General features: G+C 44.4%; 1 protein-coding gene across 7 annotated transcripts in view; it reads left to right on the top strand.

Moving 5' to 3' along the window:
• LOC124265050 (uncharacterized threonine-rich GPI-anchored glycoprotein PJ4664.02-like) overlaps window positions 1-25,763 on the top strand; it is a 56,933-nt gene that overhangs the window by 12,802 nt on the left and 18,368 nt on the right. The window lies entirely within an intron of this gene.

Raw genomic sequence — 25,763 nt, 5'->3', positions numbered from 1 at the left:
GGGGCTGACCCGCCTCCCCGGGATGAGGATAAGGGGGGAGAGATTTCGGCATGTCACGAAGAAAGATGGAATGAATGAGTGAGCTGGTTTTACGATTCTTTTAGCGAAATTCCAGCAATATCACGGCGTGGGACACCAGAAATGGGCTTCACATATTGTACCCATCTGGGGCATCGAACCCCTTGGCATAAGCAAACGTTTTAACCACCAGGTTACCCCACCAGGATACCCCACTTTGTTACCCTACCATGTTACCCCACTAGGTTATCCCACTTTGTTACCCACCAGGATACCCCACTTTGTTACCCCACCAGGTTACCCCACTAGGTTATCCCACTTTGTTACCCCCACCAGGTTACCCCCACCAGGTTACCCCACCGTCCAGGAATATGTTGAGACGCTGGGGATTTACGACGATATGAGAAGACTCCACGTCGTGTAACATATTTTCTATTTAACGGTAGCCATAGCAACATCACTGCTTCTTCTACTGGCGTGCTTCTATAATACATCACACGGAGTCTAAGTGTAATTATTTACCAGAGTAAACCTGAAACCTGGTCTCCAACAGATTTCACGGCCGTACGCTACGTTACGTAATATCTCCTCGCTGTAGAAACGGCCCCGTTGCTAGGGACAACATCGTCATGAAGCAACCATTTCCAGCTTTATTTGCCTGTTCTAATGCGATGTGTAGTTAAACAGATTCTAAATCGTATACTACAAACAGCAGGTGTTGACATTATCTTCCAGGTGTCATCTCAACAGTAAAACAGCATGTATTGCTGTTGAGTGGGATGTCTGTATAGAAACATTAATATTTATCAGTTGACGTTTGAAATGGTTTGTGTCAGGGATAGTAATACATATATCAAAACGTTCACCATTGATTACCTATGAATGAACACTTCGGCTGGAGGTTCCCTGACACGTAGATACATTTTAGTATTGGCTGTGTTCATTTGACACACGGGACATTGTGTATCATATATCTCAGGGAGCAGTGGGGTAGCACAGTGGTTAAAGCGTTCGCTCGTCAGGCCAAAAACCCAGGTTCGATTCCCCACGTAGGTACTATTTGTAAAGCCCGTTTCTGATGTCCCCCGCCGTGATATTACTGCAATATTGCTAAAAAGCAGGGGTAAAACCAAACCAAGTCACTGAACAAAAGCGGATTTTCAGCTGAGGACGGCAAACGCAGCGGGTGATTGGAGGAGGCTATTCTGTGTTGACACAAACCGGTTGGCCGTCAATTCAAATGATAACGGTAAATTATGGGATTCGTGCCGGTCCGTGTACATATCTACCACCATGAGCTGTGTAGGTCACACTTTACACCAACACTGGGAGTATATCATATCTACATCGCCAATCATGTCAATGTATTAACGAAATGACAACATATACTGAAGGAAACAATTAGGGGAACACCACTTCATGGCAGTGTTCCTTTATTTATTCCCAGATTTCCTCCCTCAGCGCTTTACAAAGCTGGTGATGAAAACAAGAAAATATTAAAGGAACACTTGTATTTTCACGTGTTCCTTTATTTGTTTCTCTCAGTATATGATGAACTGATATGCCGAAATGGCACATATGTGAAAAGCGCTGTATCGGATAGTGTTGGACTATGGCCACTATTGCATGAAATATTATGACCTAAAATTGACCAATCGGTAACATTCTACAACCCCAGATTCACCGGGATTAGTTTTTTTCTTTATACTCCCAACACCCTCACAATACCAATCACTGGATTGTCTGGTGCAGACTCGATTCTTAGCATGGAGCCCATTTATGACAGGAATATTACCGAGCGCGGTGTTGAAGAACAAACAAACACACTTCTACTTTAGTTAACACATGCTGTTTTTATGGTTTGGTGAGTGAGTGAGTTTAGTTTTACGCCACACTCAGCAATATTCCAGCTATATGGTGGCGGTCTGTAAATAATCGAGTCTGGACCAGACAATCCAGGGATCAACAGCATGAGCATCGGTCTGCGCAACTGGGAACCGATGACATGTGTCAACCAAGCCAGCGAGCCTGACCACCCTATTCCGTTAGTCGCCTCTTACGACAAGCATGGGTTACTGAAGGTTCATTCGAATCCGGACCTTCACGGGTTTTTTTGGTTTTTGAGTAAGGATGGAGAATATCTTAGTGTATTACAAGTCGCTCCAAACAGGCAACAGCAGCGGGAGTACCGTAGCGGCGTCAGACAAGGCAATTACTTGTGTCAATAATTTATCTCAAAGGTGAGACATTGCCCACTGTCTCAAATCTTTCCAACAAATATTACACGTAACAGTTTAATTTTCGCCAAGACATGACAAAATCCCTGTACTCACGACATCGTGGACGGTTTTTGGCACAAGTTAGAGACTATCAACACAACCTGTCAATCGACCTTCAGAACGCTTTTCGGCATCAATATTTGCTGCATATTTGGCCTCTGCGTTGCTGTTTGCGACATTGCAACCGCTTGTTGGCATAATAGCGCTTAATGTTTAAACGATGCTGATATAATTAAGAAAAGCCCTTTGTCCTCTGTTTGGCCAGAAAACACGCACTGGGGCTTGTGACGGTGGGTCGCAATGCAGGCGAACGTATTGACCATGGCGGCGCGCTTTCTAGACGTTGTTATGTCGGGACGATATGACAAATATACACCATCTACATTTCAACCATTCCGGAATCATACCACGCCCTGAGCACAATTGAATATTGGTTAGCACAGCTAGCACGGGGCACGAGAAGCATGTTTAAACATTGTTAGATATTATCAATATGATGAAGGTGTTTAATCCACACAGTGAGTGGATTGCGTGACGGAGATGGTTGTTTGATCCTGGAGAAGACTGTAGCATAATGCACGTTAAATATGGGAGCTGTGGATACCATGTTTTCAGTGGGGACAAGAAACACTGATGAAATATTTGTGTTAAACTGTATAATCTGCGCCAGTGCGCATCACAACGAAAAGATGCTAGAAGATTGTAAAGGTTGTTACACAAACTACGTTCAGCATTAAAGGGGTGAGGTGAAATTTGGTTTTAAGTCGTGCTTGAGAATATTGCACTCATATGACGACGTGCATGCGTGTGTATGTGTATGTGCGGCTGCTTGTACTAGCCCAGACAGAAGCTGGTTTTATAGTGCTAGCCCACTGAGATACCATGCCGCAGTGAAGCATGAATACCCTACTCAGACACATTATACTGACTCCGAGCCGACCAGTCCTCGTTGTACCCATTAATGCCGAGCGCCAGGCAGGGACCAACAAGTACCATATTTTAACGTCTTTTGGCTTGACGCGGTTGGGGATCGAACCCGCGACCTTCCACTCTCAGGGCGAACGCACTAACCACTACCACCACGGAGCATTAAAGGGTGTACAGCACAGGCGTCTGTTCGGAGGCCGGACGGTCACTGGTTCGACCCTCGGCAGCGTCTTACTAGAAGCGGTCAAAAGATGGTAATTGTTTTCACCGTTCCTGCGCTTGTCACGAGGGGGATAAACGAAGACTGGTCGGATTTGAATCAGTAAGCTGTGTCAGAGTAGGGTATCTGTGTTAAACTGCATCATGGTCTTAGCGTACAAGCAATCACACTCACCGTTGACGTGAGCAAGCGTCTCTCTATCAGGACAGTAATCTTGAACGTGACGTTCTTTTCTACTCACCGACCCGTGAAGATCCGGGATAGAATAGATCTTCAGCAACCCATGCTTGCAAAAGGCGACTATGCGGGATCGGGTGGTCAGGCTCGCTGATTATGTTGACACATGGCATCGGTTCCCAATTGCGCAGATCGATGCTCATGCTGTTGATCACTGGATTGTCAGGTCCAGACTCGATTATTTATAGACAGCCGCCATATAGCTGGAATATTGCTGAGTGCGGCGTAAAACTAAACTCAATCACTCACTTTTCTACTCGCCACCCCTCAACACCCCCCCCCCCTTCTCAACACACCTGATCTCAACACCCCTCACGTCAACACCCCTTCCCGTTTCTCAACACCCCTTACCTCCCCTAACACCCCTGACCTCTGAAAACAACTCACCTCAACACAGCACGCCCCACCTCACCTCACGTAACACATACCCCTAACCGGATGGCTCGTGAAGGAGACACGGTTTGAGCTTGTTCGTATATCTTCGCTTGTTACTTGCTGTTGCCGCTTTGTACTAAATACATTGCTTTTGATTCTTCTGCCTTCTCTGAAGCTCCACTCCGACTCGGCATACAAAACAGAAATACATTTGCTGCCTTACGACAAGTATGGGTCACTGAGGACCGAGACCAACCCGGATCTTCATAGGCTGAATATTGAAGGCATAATATATTCCTTCGCGTCTTATCTGACAAAACACTCCAGGCATTCCCATGGAGGTTAACCATACCCATTCCCCATAAACACGGATACATGTATACACTCGAGTCTCACAGCCGCCGTCGTAATAGTACGACACTTGTCCCATTTGATTTGAAGTACATGATTTCCAAGGTCGACCACACAATGATATTCTCATGTCGTTATGCCACACCCCAGTCCCCAATTTTCAGACACACACGTTTTATCCATTACCCGCAAGCCATCACACACCCCTCCCCACCCCCAGAAACAAACGTTTGTACCACCCTCAGCCTCCCTCCTTTGTTCTCACCCCATCCCCACCGCCGAAAAACCAACGCCGTCTTTGCACCGCCATACTTAAACCTGTCTTCACCTCTGCCCCACACCCCCATATTACTAGTACCCTAGCTATCCCCTGCTGCCTTGTCTGCTACTGCCAACTCTTCCCTTTCCCAGGGGCGGTGGGGTCGCCTAGTGGTTAAAGTGTTCGCAAGTCACACCGAAGACCCGGGTTCGATTCCCTACGTGGGTACAATTTGTGAAGTCCATTTCTGGTGTCCCCCGTCGGGATAATGCTGGAATATTGCTAAAAGCGGCGTAAGAATACTCACTCACTCTTCCCTTCGTTCCGTTGAAACCTTGCTGGAGACATCCTGATGTGTGGACACACGGCTAATTTCACCTGTCCAGAGTAAGGTGTGAAGAGCTCTTGTTGTAAATATTGACTGGGTCTAGGTCACCGCTCCGACGGACGCGTAGACGGCCTCTCAAGGTCAGACAACAAGGTCAGTAATTACACAGTGGCCTGAGTAATTAGGATCTGCCCTGTGAACTAATTAAGACGTTGTTCCGGCACTGGTCCATATGTTGGCCCACAACGATCTTTCTTGGACAATATTTGTAGACATAACTAGAAGGAACAGCGACGTTAACGACATAACGGGGCAAACACCACGTCACTGTGGTTCTGTTCCTAGTACTACGAAGTAGGCTTGAGTCAATAGACCCTGTGTCATGCTTATCGCTGTTGTCAAACGCAAGACGCGCGGGTATAGTGCTTATAATTCAACAGTAGCATGGGCGATTATGGGATTCGAACCCACCACCAGTGAACTGCACCGGCTGTGCGCCCTGTTTGTTTGATTGTTCGTAGGTATTAAAGTGATTATTAAATAATAAACCTTGGTAGATATACTATTCTATGATATATAATATTTAAAATTAACTTATTTCTGGAACGAAACGAATAAGGGAACAGATGAAAGTACAGAAAGTGTTCCTTTATTTATTCTCAGAATTTCACCCACAGTGCAATACATCCTTGTGAAGAAACCTGGGAAAGAATAAAGGAACAATTGTACTTTCATGTGTTCCCTTATTTGCGTCCATGAGTATAGGTACACCAGGATCCTGTGATTGTGGGTTCGAACCCCGGTTTGTCCCGATCATGTTTCTAGATTTGTCAGCTGCACCCACGTGTTCATGTATTTCACCGAAGAGTGATTGGGTTTAGCCGTTCGCCTCTTTTAGCAATATTCCAGCAATATCACGACGGGGTCCCCTATGGCTACAGTGGCGGTGGGGTAGCCTGGTGGTTAAAGCGTTCGCTCGTCACGCCTAAGACCCGGGTTCAATTCCCAACATGGGTACAATGTGTGAAGCCAATTTCTGGTGTCCCCCCTCCGTGATATTGCTGGAATATTGCTAAAACCCAACTCACTCACTCACTCCCAATGGTTACAATGTGTGATAGACATTTCTAGTGTTTCCCGCTGTAATGTTGCTGCAATATTGCTACAAGCGGCGTAAACTCACTCACTCACTCATTACCAAATCCCCGCACTCTCTCATAGTGAGTCATCCACTGGCTGTTATTAGGTAAATGTGGATTAATTGCTGACATTGAGACATATTCATCTTTTGAAAATAGTAGACGTTATCACCAAGCCGCATATTTTCCATATGACTCAAATAGCTACTTCAGCTCCCGTAATACATTCTGCCACGTCGGTGAAGTTATGCCTGTGCCCCGTGGCGCTGTGTGCCGTAGCTATTCAATTCTCCCTAGATGTATGTATGTTACAAGGAGTGTAGATAAACATTCACTGTGACATAGTGGCGTGGGCTACCTCAGTTGACATACCCGGATGTCGGGTATAAATAACATACACCAGAACAATGAAGTTTTTGTTTCGAGAATGAAGAATGGTTTGAAACCACATGCACCGACTTACGTCCTGAAGGAAGCCCTACATGTTAGTTTCCAACCGATTACATCCGGGCCTTTGCTGTTAGCGGTTTATAACGGTACTACATTATAAAGCACGCGACAGGTCATGTGACGATAGATTCGGTTGCGACACGGGATTCGGTCTGCACGCAACACTTCATGGCACGACGTAGGAAGTTACACAAGATTCGGTAGACATTTCCCTAATACTCAGCAGCGGGTGAGTGAGTGAGTGAGTGAGTGAGTGAGTGAGTGAGTGAGTGTGTGAGTGTGAGTGTGAGTGTGAGTGTGAGTGTGAGTGTGAGTGAGAGTGAGAGTGAGAGTGAGAGTGAGTGAGAGTGAGAGTGAGAGTGAGAGTGAGTGAGTGAGTGAGTGAGTGAGTGAGAGGAGTGAGTGAGTGGTGAGTGAGAGTGAGTGAGGAGTGAGTGTGAGTGAGTGAGTGAGTGAGTGAGTGAGTGAGTGAGTGAGTGAGTGAGTGAGAGTGAGTGAGAGTGAGTGAGAGTTGGGTTTTACGCCGCTTTTAGCAATGTTACAGCAATATCACGGCGGGGGACACCAGAAATGGGCGTCACACATTGTACCCATGTGGGGGAATCGAACCCGTGTCTTCGGCGTGACGATCGAACGCTTTAACCACTAGGCTACCCCACCGCCCCCAGCAGCGGAAGAATATAAAACCATGCGAATGACGTCATTGAGATAGTGTACGACATGCCCAGGACTTATAAGCAAACATTTCTTATCGGTTCTCATCTAAAATAAACGTAATTGCTCTTTTCTCACTAGTTGAACCACACACCAAAGAACGGGTTCAAATCCCTATTTGGGTACAATGTGTAAAACCTATTTCTGGTGTCCCCCAAATTAATGTTGCTGGAATATAAACATACTCACTGGCACTGGACCACAGGCTTTCACCGTGATTCACGCTTACGTAAAATTCATTTGTTACATTATTGTAAAGAAATAGGCTAAATCGTCAGTTTATGGGCCTGTATTTATCTTTCGGAAACAGGGTGTTACTGGAATTGCTTGTAACCGTTTAAAAGAAAGCTATCAAACCTTGCCTATCTTTTTTCTCCGGATGGTTTAAACTTGTGGTAAAACTTATGCAGGCCGACATTGAGTACTGATAAGGTACTTTGGGCTGCATGTGGTATTGAAGGGTTTGATAAGAAGGGGAAGAGGTAAGTAGGTAGCAATTGTGTCGGGAGAATCAACCTGGGCTAGTCAAAGTTTAGGCACCATCAGTACCCTGATAACCCTCATCTTTCGTATTATTAACGCTGGGAGGCAGAAGGGTAGGCTTGTGGCTAGAGCGTTCACTCGTCGCGACGAGGATTAGGGTTCGATTCCCCACATAGGTTCAGTTCTCGTGATCCTCCCTGTGAAATGCCTAAAACTGCTGCCTCGCTAATCCAACGCTGAATCATCATGTTGCAATACATAACTGTGGCCAGATTAATGTACATGTTTGTCAGTACGAGCACAACGTGACCGCTCCCATATGATTGTGTTTAGGTATGTGATGAGGAGTGTTGTCTGTGGTTGTTGGTATCTTGACTTTCGACTTACTGAGGGTAAACCGCTTAAGGCGTAGTGACCCCTTTGTATAACGGAACATGATCGGATCTTTATTTCATCCAACGTCACAGGGTGCACCAGCTCGTAACCATTACTCTCTTCTCGACCATCGTATCTATCCATTCCATCTCCAGTCACCTTGACAGTAACACTACCACTTAACCTTTGTCCCTTACCGTTCCTGCCACCCCAATACTACCTCCTACCCGTCACCCATATCACCTCCTGCCACCCCGACATTAACACTACCGCCTACCCGTCACCCCTACCACCTCCCGCCACCCCGACCTTCACACTACCTCCTACCCGTCACCCATACCACCTCCTGCCGCCCCGACATTAACACTATCGCCTACCCGTCACCCTTACCACCTACTGCCACCCCGACATTAACACTACCGCCTACCCGTTACCTCTGCCCCTCCTGCCACCCCAAAACTACCTCCTAACCGTTACCTCTACCCCTCCGGCCACCCCAACTCTACCACCTACCCGTTACCCTGCGATCTTTTTTCCTCACCCCTACCCCACCAAAAGGTTCCCTTCCCATCCTTTCCCACACCCCTCCAACACACCCCTCCAACACACACACACCCCTCCAACACACCCCTCCACACACACACACCCCTCCAACACACCCCTCCAACACACACACACCCCTCCAACACACCCCTCCAACACACCCGTGTCACTCTAGATCTCATATCTGCTGTCCCAAGTTTCCACTCTCTATCCGACCCCCCTGTCGATTTCGTGTCTAATCCCAATGAATTAATTCAATAAGCGTTGCGATGTGACCCTCTACTGAAACGAATCCCGTCCACGGTGTGTATTGAACGGCAGGCCACACACAATACCGTGTACAGGTTGTATTGATGTTATACTTACTCTATAGCAAAGGATTACCCCACTTGTCAAGTCTTCTAACGTTGGGGGAGGGGGAGATGGGGAGGAGGGTGTGGGGCAAGTTACTCCATGGAAGTTATCCTTTTAGCTCCATTGTGCCACCACCCACCGTTACACAACATCAATATTAAATATTATTAAATCCTGTTGAGAAGAATTCTAGAAGTTGTAAGTAATAGGAATGACAAGTGTTTATGGATGATCAACTTCTTTCTTGTACAATAGAGACGTTTCGGTATAGATGCTTATACCGTTTTCAAGCATTTCGAATTTTAATTTTTTTGACAAGTTAATATACATAACTGCTAATAAAATGTTTGAAAAAAGCTAAGGATTATTTCACCATCAACAGCGAGTTGTAAAATGATAAAGGAGATACAACGATTTTAAATTCGTTAAATTCTCAGTATAACCAGGGAGAATCTACTGCCGTCTTCTATTCTCCCTGGTATAACCTAAACATTTGCCGACTGGCCAAATTTCATTATTTGGTGACACGTGGAGTTTATATTACATAATGCCTTGACTCGGGTGGTGAGTCAGCCCGGAATGTATATTACCAGACCAGATTTAAAATCCCCGTGACAGGAGTTGGGTAATTGAAATGTCCTTATAAGGAGCCTGTCTCCAGTACTTACACCAGATGTCACTGGTTAACTGACAGCTGAACTGTATGACGCGACTCCTTGGTGATTGGGTGGTTTTGATGGCTCGTGGAGAGGTACATGTTTTTATATCGGAGCCAGATAATGGTACCTCGGAACTGTGGGTAAATCCATGGGTCCTCATCTTGAAATCCTGGTTCGAATCCTACGCTGTCAGTATGTCTTCGAGCAGGTTTTGGTTGTCGTGTAACGTGGTAATAAGCAATATTCCAGCTGGATACTTGAGTCTGGAAAAGACAGTCTAGTGATTGACTTCATGAGCATCCATCTCAGATACAACGCACATCAACCAGATCCGATCTCGTTAGTCGCCTCACACGACAAGCTCAGGTTGTTGTATTCTAGTCCTTATCTTCTAAAGTACTCTACTCGCTGTGGAAAAGATGATGAAGCAGCTCACTCACGCGTTGTTCTGCAAACTGAATGTCGTTCATGTCCCAGGTCAGTCTCCAATAGTTCAGCTCCAGGTTGATGTTTTAATGTTGATGGAGTCGGTTATCCCGCAGTTCCGGGTTGGAGTTGTCTGATGAGGTGTCCAAACCTTGGCGACTCCATGACGTAGTTGACTTTCTGTCTTGGTACCACACCACTGGTGGATGTTCGCAGCATCAATCACTGGATTGTCCGGTCCAGTCTCAACTAACTATACACCTTCGGCATATACGCCGTCATCGACAGTATTATTACATTCCACAATCGATTCTTTGTGTCCAGCCTGCTTCAATATACCAGCCACGTCAAGCTGTCTGGAATAACTGTTGACAAAAACCGTTCTTTGATCACAGTTAATTATTTACAAGGCGTCGATATAATGCTGTCTGATCGTGCTGACATAACTCCTTCATGTATTCTTGAATAACCAGGGGTTGACACGGCATATCTATCACACTACGTATCGATATTCTTTGGCTGGGACAGCCTGGGGCGACTGGGATCTGTCTGTGTGTGTCGATTACACACCATGACAGGGTTGCAGATAAGTCTAACTTGTTGTGATATATTTGCAGTTTTTAAAATTGTTTTCGAATCCGCCCAAATATTGATAACGTAAACCTCCATTTTTTTGTTTTGGCGTGTCTCGCTAGGTTCAATAGATAAAAACTCAGAGCGTGTGGACTGAGAGAACGAACCCGTGACATGTATTAAAATGTCACAAAAACATCTACTTTATTAAAACCGTCCATCATCATTAACAAGCAGCAATAGAGATGTACTAGTCTGTCTGCGGGCGCTTTACCCGTGAAGATCCGGGTTAGAATTGGTCTTCAACAAACCAGACTTGTTGTAAGAGGCGACTAAAGGGATCGGGTGGTCAGACTCGCTGACAGCGTATCCCAGTTACGTAGATCGATGCTCATGCTGTTGCTCACTGGATTGTCTGGCCCAGACTCGATTACTTACAATCCCCCGACATATAGCTGAAATCTTGCTGAGTGTAGCGCTAAACAACAATCAAACCAAACGAAATATGTGGGCGTCTCAACACGCCGTGAGCGGTCACTGTGTACCCCTTTAGTGCACACGGGTTCTGCTCTCTCCGATAACGTTGTCATGACAACTGAGTAGTGACATTTAACATGTTATAAACATGATTTTATTTTAGGTCAGATACACGATAACGGTGCTAATTTTAGTCCTTTCGAAAGCGGATATGGTTTTGTGATGAGATGTTTTCCTCTTCGCCGTGGATGATGTTCGATCGACACGAGATAACTGTTAGTCATGGGAAAACACGTTGCAGTACATCGCCTGGACACCCGGCCATTCGTATGTCCTTTGTGAACACGACACGTATCGTACATGTTGAAGAAATGTTAATACTTTCCCCCAAATTGTAGCTCCCTCCCAATGCATACCGCCCGGACCCCCATCCCCAATATTTCACGCTGAAGGCCCCAGTTTGTCCCCCACATGGTTGCAATGTGTGAAGCCTATATTAGGGTGTCCTAAGTCGGAATATTTCGTAAGCTTTCACTCACTCGCTCACTCACACTACTTGCTCGCTCACTCACTCACACTATTTACTGACTCACCCTCTCACTCACTCACTCAACCACTCACCCTCTCACTCACTTACTCCCTTCCACCCGTCAGTAGTAGTTCCACTATGTTTTCAGTGCAAGGAGCTGTCACCCTATATGTGCTCAAACAGTAGCCTATCACAATGTACACCCCTATATGTAAACATCAAGCGGCTGATCTGTCACCAGTCTATGTACACGACGAGAAGTCATTGAAGATTATACTGCTGAGTACACCGATTATACGGAAAAGTGTTTGCTCATCACGAGTAGGGGAACGCGACTCGCCCCGACCGGCTGAATCCTGGGCTTGAGATCCCGGAGGAGAGTGATTTGGTTCAAGAGAAAATCTTGTTATAATTGGCAGTGAACTGTCCTAATACCATACTGACTGCCGGTGACTACACTACAATATATCGCAAAATAGTATTGTAAATATTATCAGCCGTTTATTAAATGAACGAATATGTCTGATGAAAAATCCAAACTCAATCACACACATTTAGTATAAACGTTCTCTACCGTGAGATATTTAATGGTATGGAAATAACACTTTTTTCAACAGTAAACGTGGTGTTTTTTGACAATATACGACATTGTATATCACTGTATTTTACTCTTATTCAACTAAAGGTCGGTCAACTGCATTGTCGTCTTGTATTCTTGAGGGGCTGTGGGGTAGCCCTGTGGTTAAAGCGTTCGCTCGTCACGCCGGGTTCGATTCCTCAAATGGGTACAATGTGTGAAGCCCATTTATGGTGTCCCCTGCAGTGATTTTGCTGGAATATTACTAAAACTCACTCGCTCATTGTATTCTTGACCACTCAGTATTTCGTATACAATTTCTGTCATTGTGATGTCATATAAACGCCACGTCATACTCGCGCGGGTGATGTCACAATTGACGTATTGCTGGACGTAATAATGTCCGATTTCCGATGAATATTGTTCATATATTGCAAATACGGGGTAATAGCATCGCCCACTTAACCTAAACTCATTCACCTAAATCTGAGACATACTCATAAATCCCCTTATTAAGTCAAGTATGCTTGTTGTCTGTCAATCACCTGGAACCGGTGTGCCTTTTAAAGCTTGCCTCGAGCTCTTGTCAATCACCGTCCTCTGTATCACAGAGCAGAACATGACAGGTTACCTGTGACAAGACAGCTCAACCTGAATCATCGCCATCATAACCATTGACACTCTCAACAGCGTGTTCACCTGACCTTTTTCCTGCCACTCGACCTTGGCGTGACAAGGTCACTGTGTCAGACGGAGACCAGTTTAGCCAGGCGTGGTCATCGGGTGCGCTGTCTCGCTGTCAGATTTAACCGTGCGATATACGACAATATCAACCTGCTTAATATCAACGCCGGGCTGAGTATGAGATTCTCCCCTCACGACAATACAATACCGGACAGTTATTACCCTGTATAACTCACGCTTGGTAACAATGTATAATAGAACTACAGGACTCAATGGGGCAATGATATTTTTATTTCTTTAAAACACCCTTTTATAGACATCTATTGTGTCCCTTATAATGTCGATGAAACACATGTCTTTATAATGATGGGAATCTAGGGCTCGGGCTATCGGGCCGGTAAGTAATACCCTCTACTCCGCCAGTGTATATACATTAACCCTGGGAGGTGTTATGTGTAGGAACTCAACTGAAAGACTGACTGACTGACTGTCTGAATGGTAGTCGGCGACAGGTATGTTGGATATGTGGCAGGTATTTACAATCTACGCTACTGCATCATGGTAGGAAGGAAAACCGATCAGTAATACCTTTGATGATGACAGCATTTCTCCTGCTGTCGTTCGAGAAATGATTTATGGACAGATGTCTTTTTTTCTTTTTTTTTAATCTGCTGTTAAGGAATTTGTTAAGTCATCAATCTCATCATCATCATCATCATCATCTATCATCATCATCGTCGTCGTCGTCGTCGTCGTCGCCATCGTCATCATCATCATAGTTTTGTTAGAACCGTGAAGAGCCGGGTTAGGATTGGTCTTCAGCAACCCATGCCTGTTTTAAGAGGCGACTAAGGGGATCGCTGACTTGGTTGACACATGTCATCGTATGCAAATTGATTAGAATAGGTCTTCAGCAGCCCATGTGCTTGCCATAAAAGGCGACTATGCTTGTCGTAAGAGGTGACTAACGGGATCGGGTGGTCAGTTTCGCTGACTTGGTTGACACATGTCACCGGTTCCCAATTGCGCAGATCGATGCTCATGCTGTTGATCACTGGATTGTCCGGTCCAGACTCGATTATTTACAGACCGCCGCCATATAGCTGGGATATTGCTGAGTGCGGCATAAAACTAAACTCACTCACCCAATTGCTTAGATCAACGCTCATGCTGTTGATCACTTGATTGTCTGGTCCAGACTCGACTATTTACAGACCGCCATATAACGGTAATATTGCTGAGTGCGGTGCTAAACAACAAATCAGCCAGTCAACTAGTACTGTTATCATTATTATTATTATTGACATTAGACGTAGACGTAGACGTAGTAGAAGTAGTAGTGGTAGTAGTATTAGTAGCAACAGCATAAATTGTAGTAGTAGTAGTAACAGCAGCACCTTAAGTTGTAGTAGTAATAGTTGTGGTGGTGGTAGTAATAGTAATAATCGTAGTAGTCGTCGTAGTAGTAGTGGTAGTAGTAGTAGTGGTGGTAGCAGAAGTAGAAATGGGCATTATTTGCTTTGATTGGAACACTGACCCCCCACGTAAATGGATCATCTAAAATGTATCAGTGAACTCCCTTGATAAACCACGTGACCCATGACAACCAATCGGCGGCTGGTACACGCTAATGAATATGTATGACCTCTGGACCTTCTGTGAATATTCCGCTATTGTCTTGTCTCGACTACAGCAACGCTAGAGATGCTTTGTATGCTTGTAGGCGGGTAGGGATGGGATCTCCGTAGTGTATACTCCATTCATACTCCATTCATAGTCCATACATCATTGATACCATGTACTACACGTGTCTATAGGGGATTCACTCCACAAATGTCACTGTCACCTAAGGTCAAGAATCTTGTTCATGTTCGTTGCACTGTTATTTAAATAAAGACTACATATAGTTTTCTGTATAAAAATACGGCTTAGTCAAAGATGGGATCGAATGTTTTTTCGCATCGACACCACGACAAGTTAAGCCTGGGTTGACTATTGCTGACGGATCATCAAACTCACACCTGTAATCCAAGCTGGACATCAGCTTGGAATATTTATTTTACTACATTTCGGTGTACCTTGACTCAGAAACAATGGCCCACGTGGTCATGACAAAGGTATTTCTACATTTGCATGTCCTAATCCCTCAGGTGTGTGAAATCAGCCAAACAGGTGCGGATTAGGGAAGGGGACAATGCAGGTACGTCCCCCCAGGCTGTGTCTGTAGTAATGGGACTGGACAGAGCATGAGAAAGTTGGGAGTGCTCCCGGGATAATAGCAGTGGTATTAAACTGTAATGATGTAGGCGGAGTGCCTGGATACCTGGTCGGCCATGGTAGTTATGGGAATAACGAGATGGGAGAAAAAATAATAGGAATTTCAGTTCAGTTGCCATGGTCACCCATGTCACGCTGTGAAGAGACGTACACATGATGTGGTGTATTAAAGACATTATATCAAACTATTTTTGTCGAGTGAGTGACTGCATGAACGCTATTTGAATAAAGTCCACCTTACGTAGACAGTTTTCGTGGAATTAATAGGATTTTCAGTTCGGTAGTCATGCTTACCCATGTCACGCTGTGAAGAGACTTACACGTGATGTGGACCAGGTGTATTAAAGACACTATATCAAACTTGTTGTGGAGTGAGTGAGTAAGTGACACGCTATTTGAATAAAGTCCACCTTTCGTAGACAGTTTACGTTGAAGCACGGATTTGACGGTGTCACGCTAACGAAATTTTCAGTATGAATAATCGAATTCTGGCGGCTAATTGAGAGGCGTAGAAAGGGTCAGACGCAGAATGACACGCTGTCATCTTGTGGGGGTGGTGGGGTAGCATAGTGGTTAAAGCGTTCGCTCGCCACGCCGAAGACCCGGGTTCGATTCCCCACATGGGAACAATGTGTGAATCCCATTGATGGTGCCCCTTCCGTGATATTGCTGGAATTTTGCTTAGAGCGCCATATATCAATACTCAATCGTCAGCTTGTGATCATAGTAAGATGTCATAACATTCGCTAACATAAAACATCAGGCTAGCTATTCTCGAAGCGTTTGTAGCCCTACGAACTTCTTAAGCCCATTCTTAACACATTGGCTACGATCAAAGTTAAGAATTCTTAGGGCTACGGACGTTTCGAGAATAGCTAGCCTGATGTTTCATGTTAGCGAATTTTATTACATGTCTGCATTATGAACATCTTGGGGCCCAGGGCCCTTATTCTCGAAACGTTCGTAGCCCTAAGAATTCTTAACTTTGATCGTAGCCAATGTGTTAAGAATGGGTTTAAGAAGTTCGTAGGGTTACGAACGTTTCGAGAATAGCTAGCCAGGTTCTTGCTGATGCAGCAGTGCCCTTTGTTCCCTTGGACCCACCCAGGCTATACCTGGACCCTGGTTTACAGCCGCCTATTGTTGTGTTGTCTGTCGTCAGTAGAAATTATACCCTTGTACTCACACAAGTGCAATAATGATACTCCCACTACGCTCTAGTTGTCATGACAATGGCAGGCGCCTTACAGGTTGTTATCTCCGTGTTAACAGCCGGCAAATATCGCATGAATATAATAACGATATTTATTACAGGATAGGTCACATGACTAGATACAGTGTTGCAATGTATATCATTATATATACTACACACATGCCAACGAGAAATAAATTATGATATTATTCTGTTTATTACCTCGAAATGTGGAATTAGATAAACTCGTTTTGATGTTTGGTATTTGTTATGATGTTCTTGTCACATTCATAATCAATCCAATCAGATAACCTTTTTATACGCAGACTGACACTTTGAACCTACGTATTTGCTCTACAAATAAAGGGCGGTGGGGTAGCCCGGTGGTTAGAGCGTTGCCTGGTCACGCCGAAGTCGAGGTTCGATTCCCCACATGGGCACAATGTGTGAAGCCCATTGATGGCTGGTGTGCCAGCCGTGATATTGCTTGAATATTATTGAAAGGCGCTCACCCATTACAGTTATATAGATTGATTCCCTCGAGAAATGTGCGAAATATTAAACTGCATCTATTCAAGATGCTTCCCTGGAGGAAGACAAGTGGATCAAGTGTTAACTCTTGACACTAAGTTTCCGAGTTTAGTTCCAGGGGTAGAAAACGTGAAATCAATATCCAGTGCACCTCCCTTCCCGGCTGTAGTCCTTGGCCCAGAACCAAGCCAAACTCTCTCATTTGATTATCTGTTTTTATTATTTTGGGGCAATGGGTAGCCTAGTGTTTAAAGCATTCGCTCGTAAAGCCGAATGCCCGGGTTCGATTCCCCACGTGGGTACAATGTGTGAAGCTCATTTCTGGTGTCCCCCGCCGTGATATTGCAGGAGTATTTCTAAAGGCGGCGTAAAACTAAACTCACTCAGTATTATTAACTTGACTTCTACCACTACAGAGTGTTCAATCACGGTCCACTTCATTCAACTCAGCGAGTCTTGGCCGACATAGAAGGGCAATTGTACATGTTTCTGGTCTGTGACATTGTCAGGACACAAGTGATTATCTCAATCCGCCGCTCGGCGCTCTATGGCTGACACATGTATTCAGGGTGGAGGTCGTACCCGATATCAATGTCATTATGTACCCCGTTATCTGCTAACAACACTGTGTGGCCCCGGGCCGTCAGGCTGTGTGAAGATGTCGACTTTAGATATGCCGGGAATTGGAACGGAACGATATATATGTGGCACAGAGACTGGAGGCCATTGAGGTAGTGCTCTTACGAGCTAATGAAATAATGCGGGGTCCGTATTTTCGAAACGTTCATAGCCCTAAGAATTCTTAACTTTGATCGTAGCCAATGTGTTAAGAATAGGCTTAAGAAGTTCGTAGGGCTACGAACGTTTCGAAAATTAGGGCCCTGTTTACAGAGTTATCTCCGTGTAGGGATACTGGATTCAAACTGATCACCTGACCTGTACGGGTCGTAATAGGTGACACTATGGGTCTGGTGGCCTAACAATTTATATTTTAGCCTTATTGGGTTTGTTTTGGTCCGTTGGAATGTCTGGTCTAAGGCAATCCTTGGTTGTCGTGGAAGGCGGCCAATGAATCGAGTAGTCAGTCAAGTGATTTGGCCGATAGCGTTAAACGCGTTGACGGAATGGATGCACGCCCATACCACTCACTGAACATTCTTCCAGATCGGATGTAATTGTCTTGATGTGGTTAACTTGGGATATTCGCAAGAGCAGACGTATTGGGTCGTGTGGTCATCGTGGTGATTTTGGTGATAACGCTCCGGGTAATCTGACGTCATGATGCAAGCTCATAATATCAGTCACTAGACTTTGTTTTGAAGATGCGATTATATGCATGGAGCAGAAATATTTCTGAGTTCGGCGTCTAACAACAAAAGCTCGTATTCATGTTAGCTGTGGGACACACACACACACACACACACACGCACACGCACACGCACACGCACACACGGAACTGACGCGCCTTCTTGTAACTGATGAGACTCTGGCTTCTCAGGTAAGTTCTACCTGTCTACCCCTGAGAATGTTCTACATGGCTACCAGTAAGAATGTCCTACCTGTCTACATTTGAGTCTGATCTCTCTGTCTACCCCTGAGAATGTTCTACATGGCTACCAGTTGACTCTCCAGAGAATGATCTCTTCTGCCTACCACCAGTGAGAATGTTCTACCTGTCTACATTTGAGTCTGATCTTTCTGTCTACCCCTGAGAATGTTCTGTTTGACTCTCCAGGAATGAACTTTCTGCCTACCACTGAGAATGTTCTTTCTGTCTACCCCTTAGAATGTTCTACCTGCTACAATGACATTACACAAATGAGGGTCTATGTCATTACCCCAACGAGCTTCTACATGTGTCCCAGAGGAACCGCCCTCCACTATTGGAAGTCAGCGTGTTATATGTACCTGGTAATGGAAATGTGTCCCCACCTATATCCGATCACGTGACTCGGATCAAAGGCCTGTGACAGGGCAGATAATCCCATGTATCTCAGTTGGGCTCGCCGCATGTCTTTTTATGTGTTTTACGAGATGCTACTTTCATCTGTGACCTAATTCCTGGCCTGACTCCGTGCTCTGACTTACTGAAATCTTCTGATATAATTATATTACCCAGCATGCCCTGCCTGGCAGGACGATGACGTATTTCAGCCATCTTCGTAGACTGGTTTTCCATCTACTTTATCCAAAAGTGACTGAAAGCAAAACAAAACATAAGCAAGATAATTGAAGAAAGAAGAAAAAAACTTAAATGTATAAATACAAATCAATCATTAATTTTCGGTGGTCAAATCGTTTGAGGCGGCGCCATTTGCTTACAGAGTTGCGTCCCTTGGACACGCCAGGAACCTGCGATTCTAGGTTCGAATCATAATTGTCATGATTGTGTTTCTGGATTTGTAAGCACCATACCCTGCCTGTTGGTTTTATGTAACAGTCATATTGTAAACGGCTGAGACCCGAATCATAACGGTATTTCCTCCCATATTAAACAGACACAACGTCATATATCTGGAATACTGTTCACTGACTCACTAACTCATCACAGTAGCCGTGGTGTCGTGGCCATGCCGACGCTGAAGCTGAAGACGAACACCTCATTTGAAACCAATTATGAAACGGAGAAAAAAACATGTCAACTGTCAATTCATGTGTGTGAAGGTGTGTTTATAAGTGGAGTAGCAATAAGTTGGACATATTTTCACGGAGCGATGGATATATTAATAAGGTCTCTTTGGACAGTGACCCGTGAAGATCCGGGTTAGAATATTGATCTTCAGTAACCCATGCTTGTCGTAAGACACGACTAACGGGATCGGGTGGTCAGGCTGGCTGACTTGGTTGACACATGTCACCGGTTCCCAATTGCGCAGATCGATGCTCATGCTGTTGATCACCGGATTGTCTGGTCCAGATCAGATTATTTACAGACTGACCGACGCCATATAGCTGGAATATTGCTGACTGCGGCGTAATACTAAAGTCACTCACTCACTCTTTGGACAGTAGTCATACCAAGGAGTGTCAGCTTGATGTTGGATAATGATATTGGTGGGAATGCAGACATTCATGCATGGCTGGATCGAATCCTCACATGGTTTCGTGGGAATCTTGTATCTCCGGTTTGTAAGAGCGTCTGGGACTTGCGATACACTTGAACGACCCCTACCACTGTACTTAAGTGAGACGTCCTCAGTCAACCGTGACTCAGACACACGTCTTTCACACCTGGCTGAACACAGGTACAGAGCCCGGGGGTACAGCCCTGGGGGGGGGAGGCTGATTAATCAAATGCCGGAAATACACGGAAAGCCGTAACGAACCCACACTCGTGTGTCTCAGATCTCAGTGGCATGGGTTCAACTCATGAATATGCATTCTTTTATTTTACATGAAATTAATTCAGAGAAATCATATTTTAATGGATAGAATTTACTTTAATTTGACATCAGGAAATACAAATTTGATTTCAGAACTTAGGGTAATACGTGAAAGAAAGGGAATCTCGGGACAAAATCTGAGGTAAATTGCCAAAATCGTGTTACGAGTTCCATATACAAATACCTTATACATGTCATACTTGTAGGAGGCGACACTAAAACATCTGTCTATATGACGGATACGCTGGTCGTGGGTTCGGATCCAAGATTATGTTATGATCTGTCTGCACCAATGCTCCTTTTCCTCGGTTTTACCGGAACATTTTTATCTTTTCGGTAAAAGGTGAGACAGCTACATCACTTCCTACTTGGGGGAGGGGCGGTGGGGTAGTCTAGTGGTTGAAGCGTTCGCTCGTCACGCCGTAGGCCCGGGTTCGCGATTCTCCACATGGGTACAATGTGTGAAGCCCATTTCTGGTGTCCCCAGCCTGATGTTTCTGGAATATTGTTAAAACGGCGTAAAACCATATTCATCACTCTCCCTGTACTTTCCCACTAGTTCCTTGTGTGTCTCTCCGAAACCGTCATGAGTCATCAAAGACCAATATGCCATACAAGATATGTGATTTATTGTCCCAAGTGCCACTCATAAATGCATCACAATTTCGTTTCCGTCTCTTAGTAAAAATCAAACTCTTAGGTTCCATCTCATCTGACAACTTCATGCAAATTGTCTATCAAAAATGTCAAGTAAGAGAAAGGGAATTCTTACTGTCATGGTTCAAAGATACCCTTGGTGGCGGTCGACGTTCATCAAAGTATGGATGCCCGTAGTTGGACATATTTCACTTTGATGAACGCTATCAATGTTCCTTTGTTGTCCGGGATGTGACGCACCCATATCCTTCCTCGTGCCTGTCTGTGACACGGCAGGGATGCCTTAGTTAGTACGTTGATTATGCTGACTAAGCTGTCACCCGTTTTGTTCATTTTTCGTGTGAATTTTTTATTTGATTTTCTTCTTTTTCTGTGCGTGTGTGCGTCTGTCTCTCTGCCTGTGTGTCTCTCTCTCTCTCTCTCTCTCTCTCTCTCTCTCTCTCTCTCTCTCTCTCTCTCTCTCTCTCTCTCTCTCTCTCTCTCTCTCTCTCTCTCTCTCTCTCTCTCTCTCTCTCTCTCTCTGTGTTTGTGTGCGTGTACGTGTGTGTGTTTTAAAATGTAAAATCGACCATAGCAACTTAGTAAGGTGACGGGAACATGGGTCATATGAAAGCAGGGTCCCATGAGCTCGTGAGTGAATTCGGGTTTTTTCGCTTCTAGTAATCTTCTTATGGCAACACCGAGAAAGACACTATCCTAACAGGGGATCGAACCCGGTCTTGATGCGTGACAAACCCGTTGCCCCAGAGAACAATACCTTATATAGTGTGGCTCGGCTCTATTAAAAAAGTACACTTTCATGGCTAGAGTAACATAGTCTTTTTTAACTTTACCTCAATCCAAACAAATACAACGAAAACGGCTAAAGTTGAAATAATTCACTCTAAAACCTGGTGTTTGATGAAATGTAAAAGCTAACGCCAAAGAACCAGTGTCAATTATCCGACACAGATTCCATAGTGCACAAAAGACAAAATGGAGATATGAATGAATCATTGAAAATTAGTGATGGCACCAGGTGTTCGGGGAAAGGTTAAACATGGCGTGTCCGCCACCAACACAGTTTACATAAACAGTTTTTTTTGTTTGATGCATGTGACAATTAAGCAATGATTTACCCCAGAGCTAGATTCATGATTATTTGATGAACACTTACGATTCATAGATTTAGTTTCCACTTCGGATTCAACAAAGCGAGTACGACGAAACATGTCCATGTCCTTCTCCATTACCAGAGTGATCTGCGTGCTATTGCACAGTGACTTAATGATACTGGAAATCTAAATGCCGTAGGCTTTGAGAATTGGCTGAACATATTTCAGAGACTTAATCGATCCGTGGGTTTTATTGTTCACAATGCGCTAAAGTAACAATGTTTCATGTATTATTAGTACAATTCCATCAGCTAATCACCTGATCGGTTATCGAACCATATCTGGATAACAGTATTGTCGACATGTTCACTTCACAGTGCTGTAGGCGAGATATGTCGCCTTACCGAATAGCGATCATATTCGACTATACAACACGCCTATTGACGATCACAATAACACCATCAACATAGCATGAATGACAAGGTATTGCCATTACATTGAACGTGTACGATATGTCGAGTGGTCACATTCAGATTGCAAATCAGTTAATGCAGTGGTGATATACCTGTACTTCTCTCAACGCCTTTCTTGGCACTTGATCCAGTAGCGAGTACACATTAGTAGTTAATGCGTTAAGAAATCGATCGTTAGATATTCTGGGATTTTGTGGAGATAATTATTTTCATGTGTAGTTGCCGAACCGGATTCTTACAAATTTATAGCTATGAGCCTAAATATGTAAAAACAGATCTTTCAACGATATTACGATATCTGAAGAAAAAATATTGATTTCAAACATTTTCAAATCCAATCCGTAAATAATCCATAAAAACAAGCATTCATACGCACACGCACACACTACATGCATGCACGCGCGCACGCTGACACACGCACAGAATACCATCACATGTGGAGGATATTTCTACATTTGATGCATCAGTGACAAAAATGACGTCCGATGCAATTCCCTATTTTGACTTATACCATACGTTCACGAATTATTTCAGGTGAACAAAATGACTAGACTTGGCATATGTTTATGACGGGTGCCACCGGTGGGGCAGGATACGCTCACCTTTTCGCAAACACCTGGTATCTTCACTATTTCATAATGATTCATTAACACATGCTCTGTCATCGTATTGCATGGTGACAATCACTGGATTGTCTGGTTCAGAACCGATTTGTTTACAAACAACATCATACATACTGCTGAAACAAATATCTGCTCACAATATAGCCACAGTCGAAAATCTGCTTTTGGCAGATATTTCTTATGAATGTGGAAAGGGTTTTGTCGCTTTTATTTACAATAACATATCGACCCCTTAACCAAATGAGCTGAACCCGACATTTATTTTCTTCTAAGTGGCGTTTACTTCATTAAGTGGCATTTAGAAGCTGGTGAGATGAAGGGGGAACACTTTATGGATAGACACTCGTTAATATTTCATCACGATCTGAACCGCCTCCGTGGTGTAGTGGTTAGAGCGTCCGCCCGGAGGGCGGAAGGTCGCTGGTTCGATCCCCGACCGCGTCATACCAAAACACGGTAAAATACGGTACTTGTTGGTCCCTGCCTGGCGCTCGGCATTAATGGGTATAACAAGGACTGGTCGGCTCGGAGTCAGTATGATGTGTCTGAGTGGGGTATTCATGCTTCACTGCGGCATGGTATCACAGTGGGCTAGCACTATAAAACCAGCTTCAGTCTGCACATACACATACACACGCATGCACGTTGTCATATGAGCGAAATATTCTCAAGCACGACGGTAAACCCAATTTCACCTCACCTCATCACGATCTGACATCTCCTACCCATCAGTTACATTCTAGTGTTTGTTGCCCGTATCACAATCTAGTATTGAATTCAATGAATCAAGTCAATTACCGTACACGTATGTACGTGACCCAGTGTAGTCCCTGGATGAGTAAATGACAAAATCAAAGGATCACGAATCAGGGCTCCTCTGACATGGCGAAGTATCGATCGTATTTTACTTGAATACCACGGTCACCTGCACAGCAGCTAGCTCTTTGATTTCAACGACAACAACGTCTGTGCGTGGACTGTCGTAGGAGCTGAAATAACAGGACAGCGATTTCTCCGCTCCCCAACACCACCTACCTCGTCATTTAAGAGGCCCCCCAACCCGAACCCCTATTGTCTCCATGTTGTTTATCAGTTTCCATGACAACATCGATTAAGCAAGCTTCTGGGATTGATAATAAATCTCCTATTTATCGTTTTGTCCACACTCGAAGTCAATACAAGTGAAACGCTTCTGGCGTTAACATTTCTATCACTTCCGGTAAGAATTACCTGACAACTATTAATACTCCATTGTCTACACGAACAGGCGTGAAACGGGGATGGCTGTGTAAAATGTCCTGAAATACTGTTGAGTGACGCGAAATTGCCAGATAAATGGTAAAATATTCTAAGGAAATTCGAAGTTCTTCTAAAGTGGTTCAGGGGTTCGCCCACGTAGCAATAGGTCCCGGTTCTCTACCCTAAAATGGTAAACTATAATAAACAATATACTTGCCCATGTCCCTGCCATAAAAAAGGGGCGGCGGGGTAGCCTAGTGGTTGAAACGTCACGCCGAACTGAACTCACTCATTCACAGCCTAAGATCATGGCGTGCAACTGAACGCGGCATAAAATACCACTCAGTCGAGTTTTGTTAGCGGTTAGAAATAAAAAATAACTTTTTAAATAACATGTGAATAAATGAGTGAGAGAATGTTGTTGAATGTTAAAAATAAACAGGCCACCCGATCACCCGACCACAAGACCACCCGATCCCCACAATGCGTCTTCTCGGCGCTGCAGTCTCTCAACCTTCAAGTCAAAAGTTAAAACTCACCTGTTTCAAAGTGCCTATGTCTGACTCTTTTACTCAATTCTTTTCAGCGCATTGAGCATTCATAAGTGTGTGGACATTTGCGCTTTATAAGTGACATTATTATTATTATTATTATATCGTCCTACCATCATACCAGAACAGGCAAACACCATTAACTCTAAACAAACATTGCAATCACCCCAAAACTACACTCGATATAACAACATGGAGACCATATTAGATAAACAGTCAGCTGTGAAAATTATTTATTGCCGTGCGTAACAATATCGACTTTTGTGGAGGGTTCGTGACTGTTGAGATAACATACGAGGTAATGACGTCCTCGTCCCTCCTCAGCAGACATTCCTCTAGATAAGTCTCGCCAACACACACTCGTGCACGCCCCGCACTGATAACATGGACACGTCAATACCACATAAAGACTCATTCGGGTCAGCTTGACTTGTACCGTTACAGACATAAATTGTGTTCTCAGATAGCAATAAACAACAAGCCCCATGTCGTATATTGATGTATATGGCACGGAGAATATCAGTAAACCTTCCTTGATGACACGTAGTGGGGTGTCTCTCGGCCGCTTGAAAATTAACCGTAGGAGACAAACTTAAGTCTTGTTTTTGTTTCAGGTACATGCACGCACACATCTATACGTACGTACATACGTGTGTACGTGCGTGCGTGTATGCGAGCATGCGTGAGCATGTCAGTGAGTGTGTGTGTCTGTGTAAAAATAGTTTTATTTCTCTATAACACGTTATATTTGGAATAACACTTTCTC

Source organism: Haliotis rubra, unplaced genomic scaffold, assembly GCF_003918875.1.
Source record: "Haliotis rubra isolate DU_JTF1 unplaced genomic scaffold, ASM391887v1 Scf96, whole genome shotgun sequence".
Lineage (NCBI taxonomy): Eukaryota > Metazoa > Mollusca > Gastropoda > Lepetellida > Haliotidae > Haliotis > Haliotis rubra.
The sequence above is the reverse complement of the archived record's forward strand: the minus strand, read 5'-3'. Positions and strand labels throughout refer to the sequence as shown.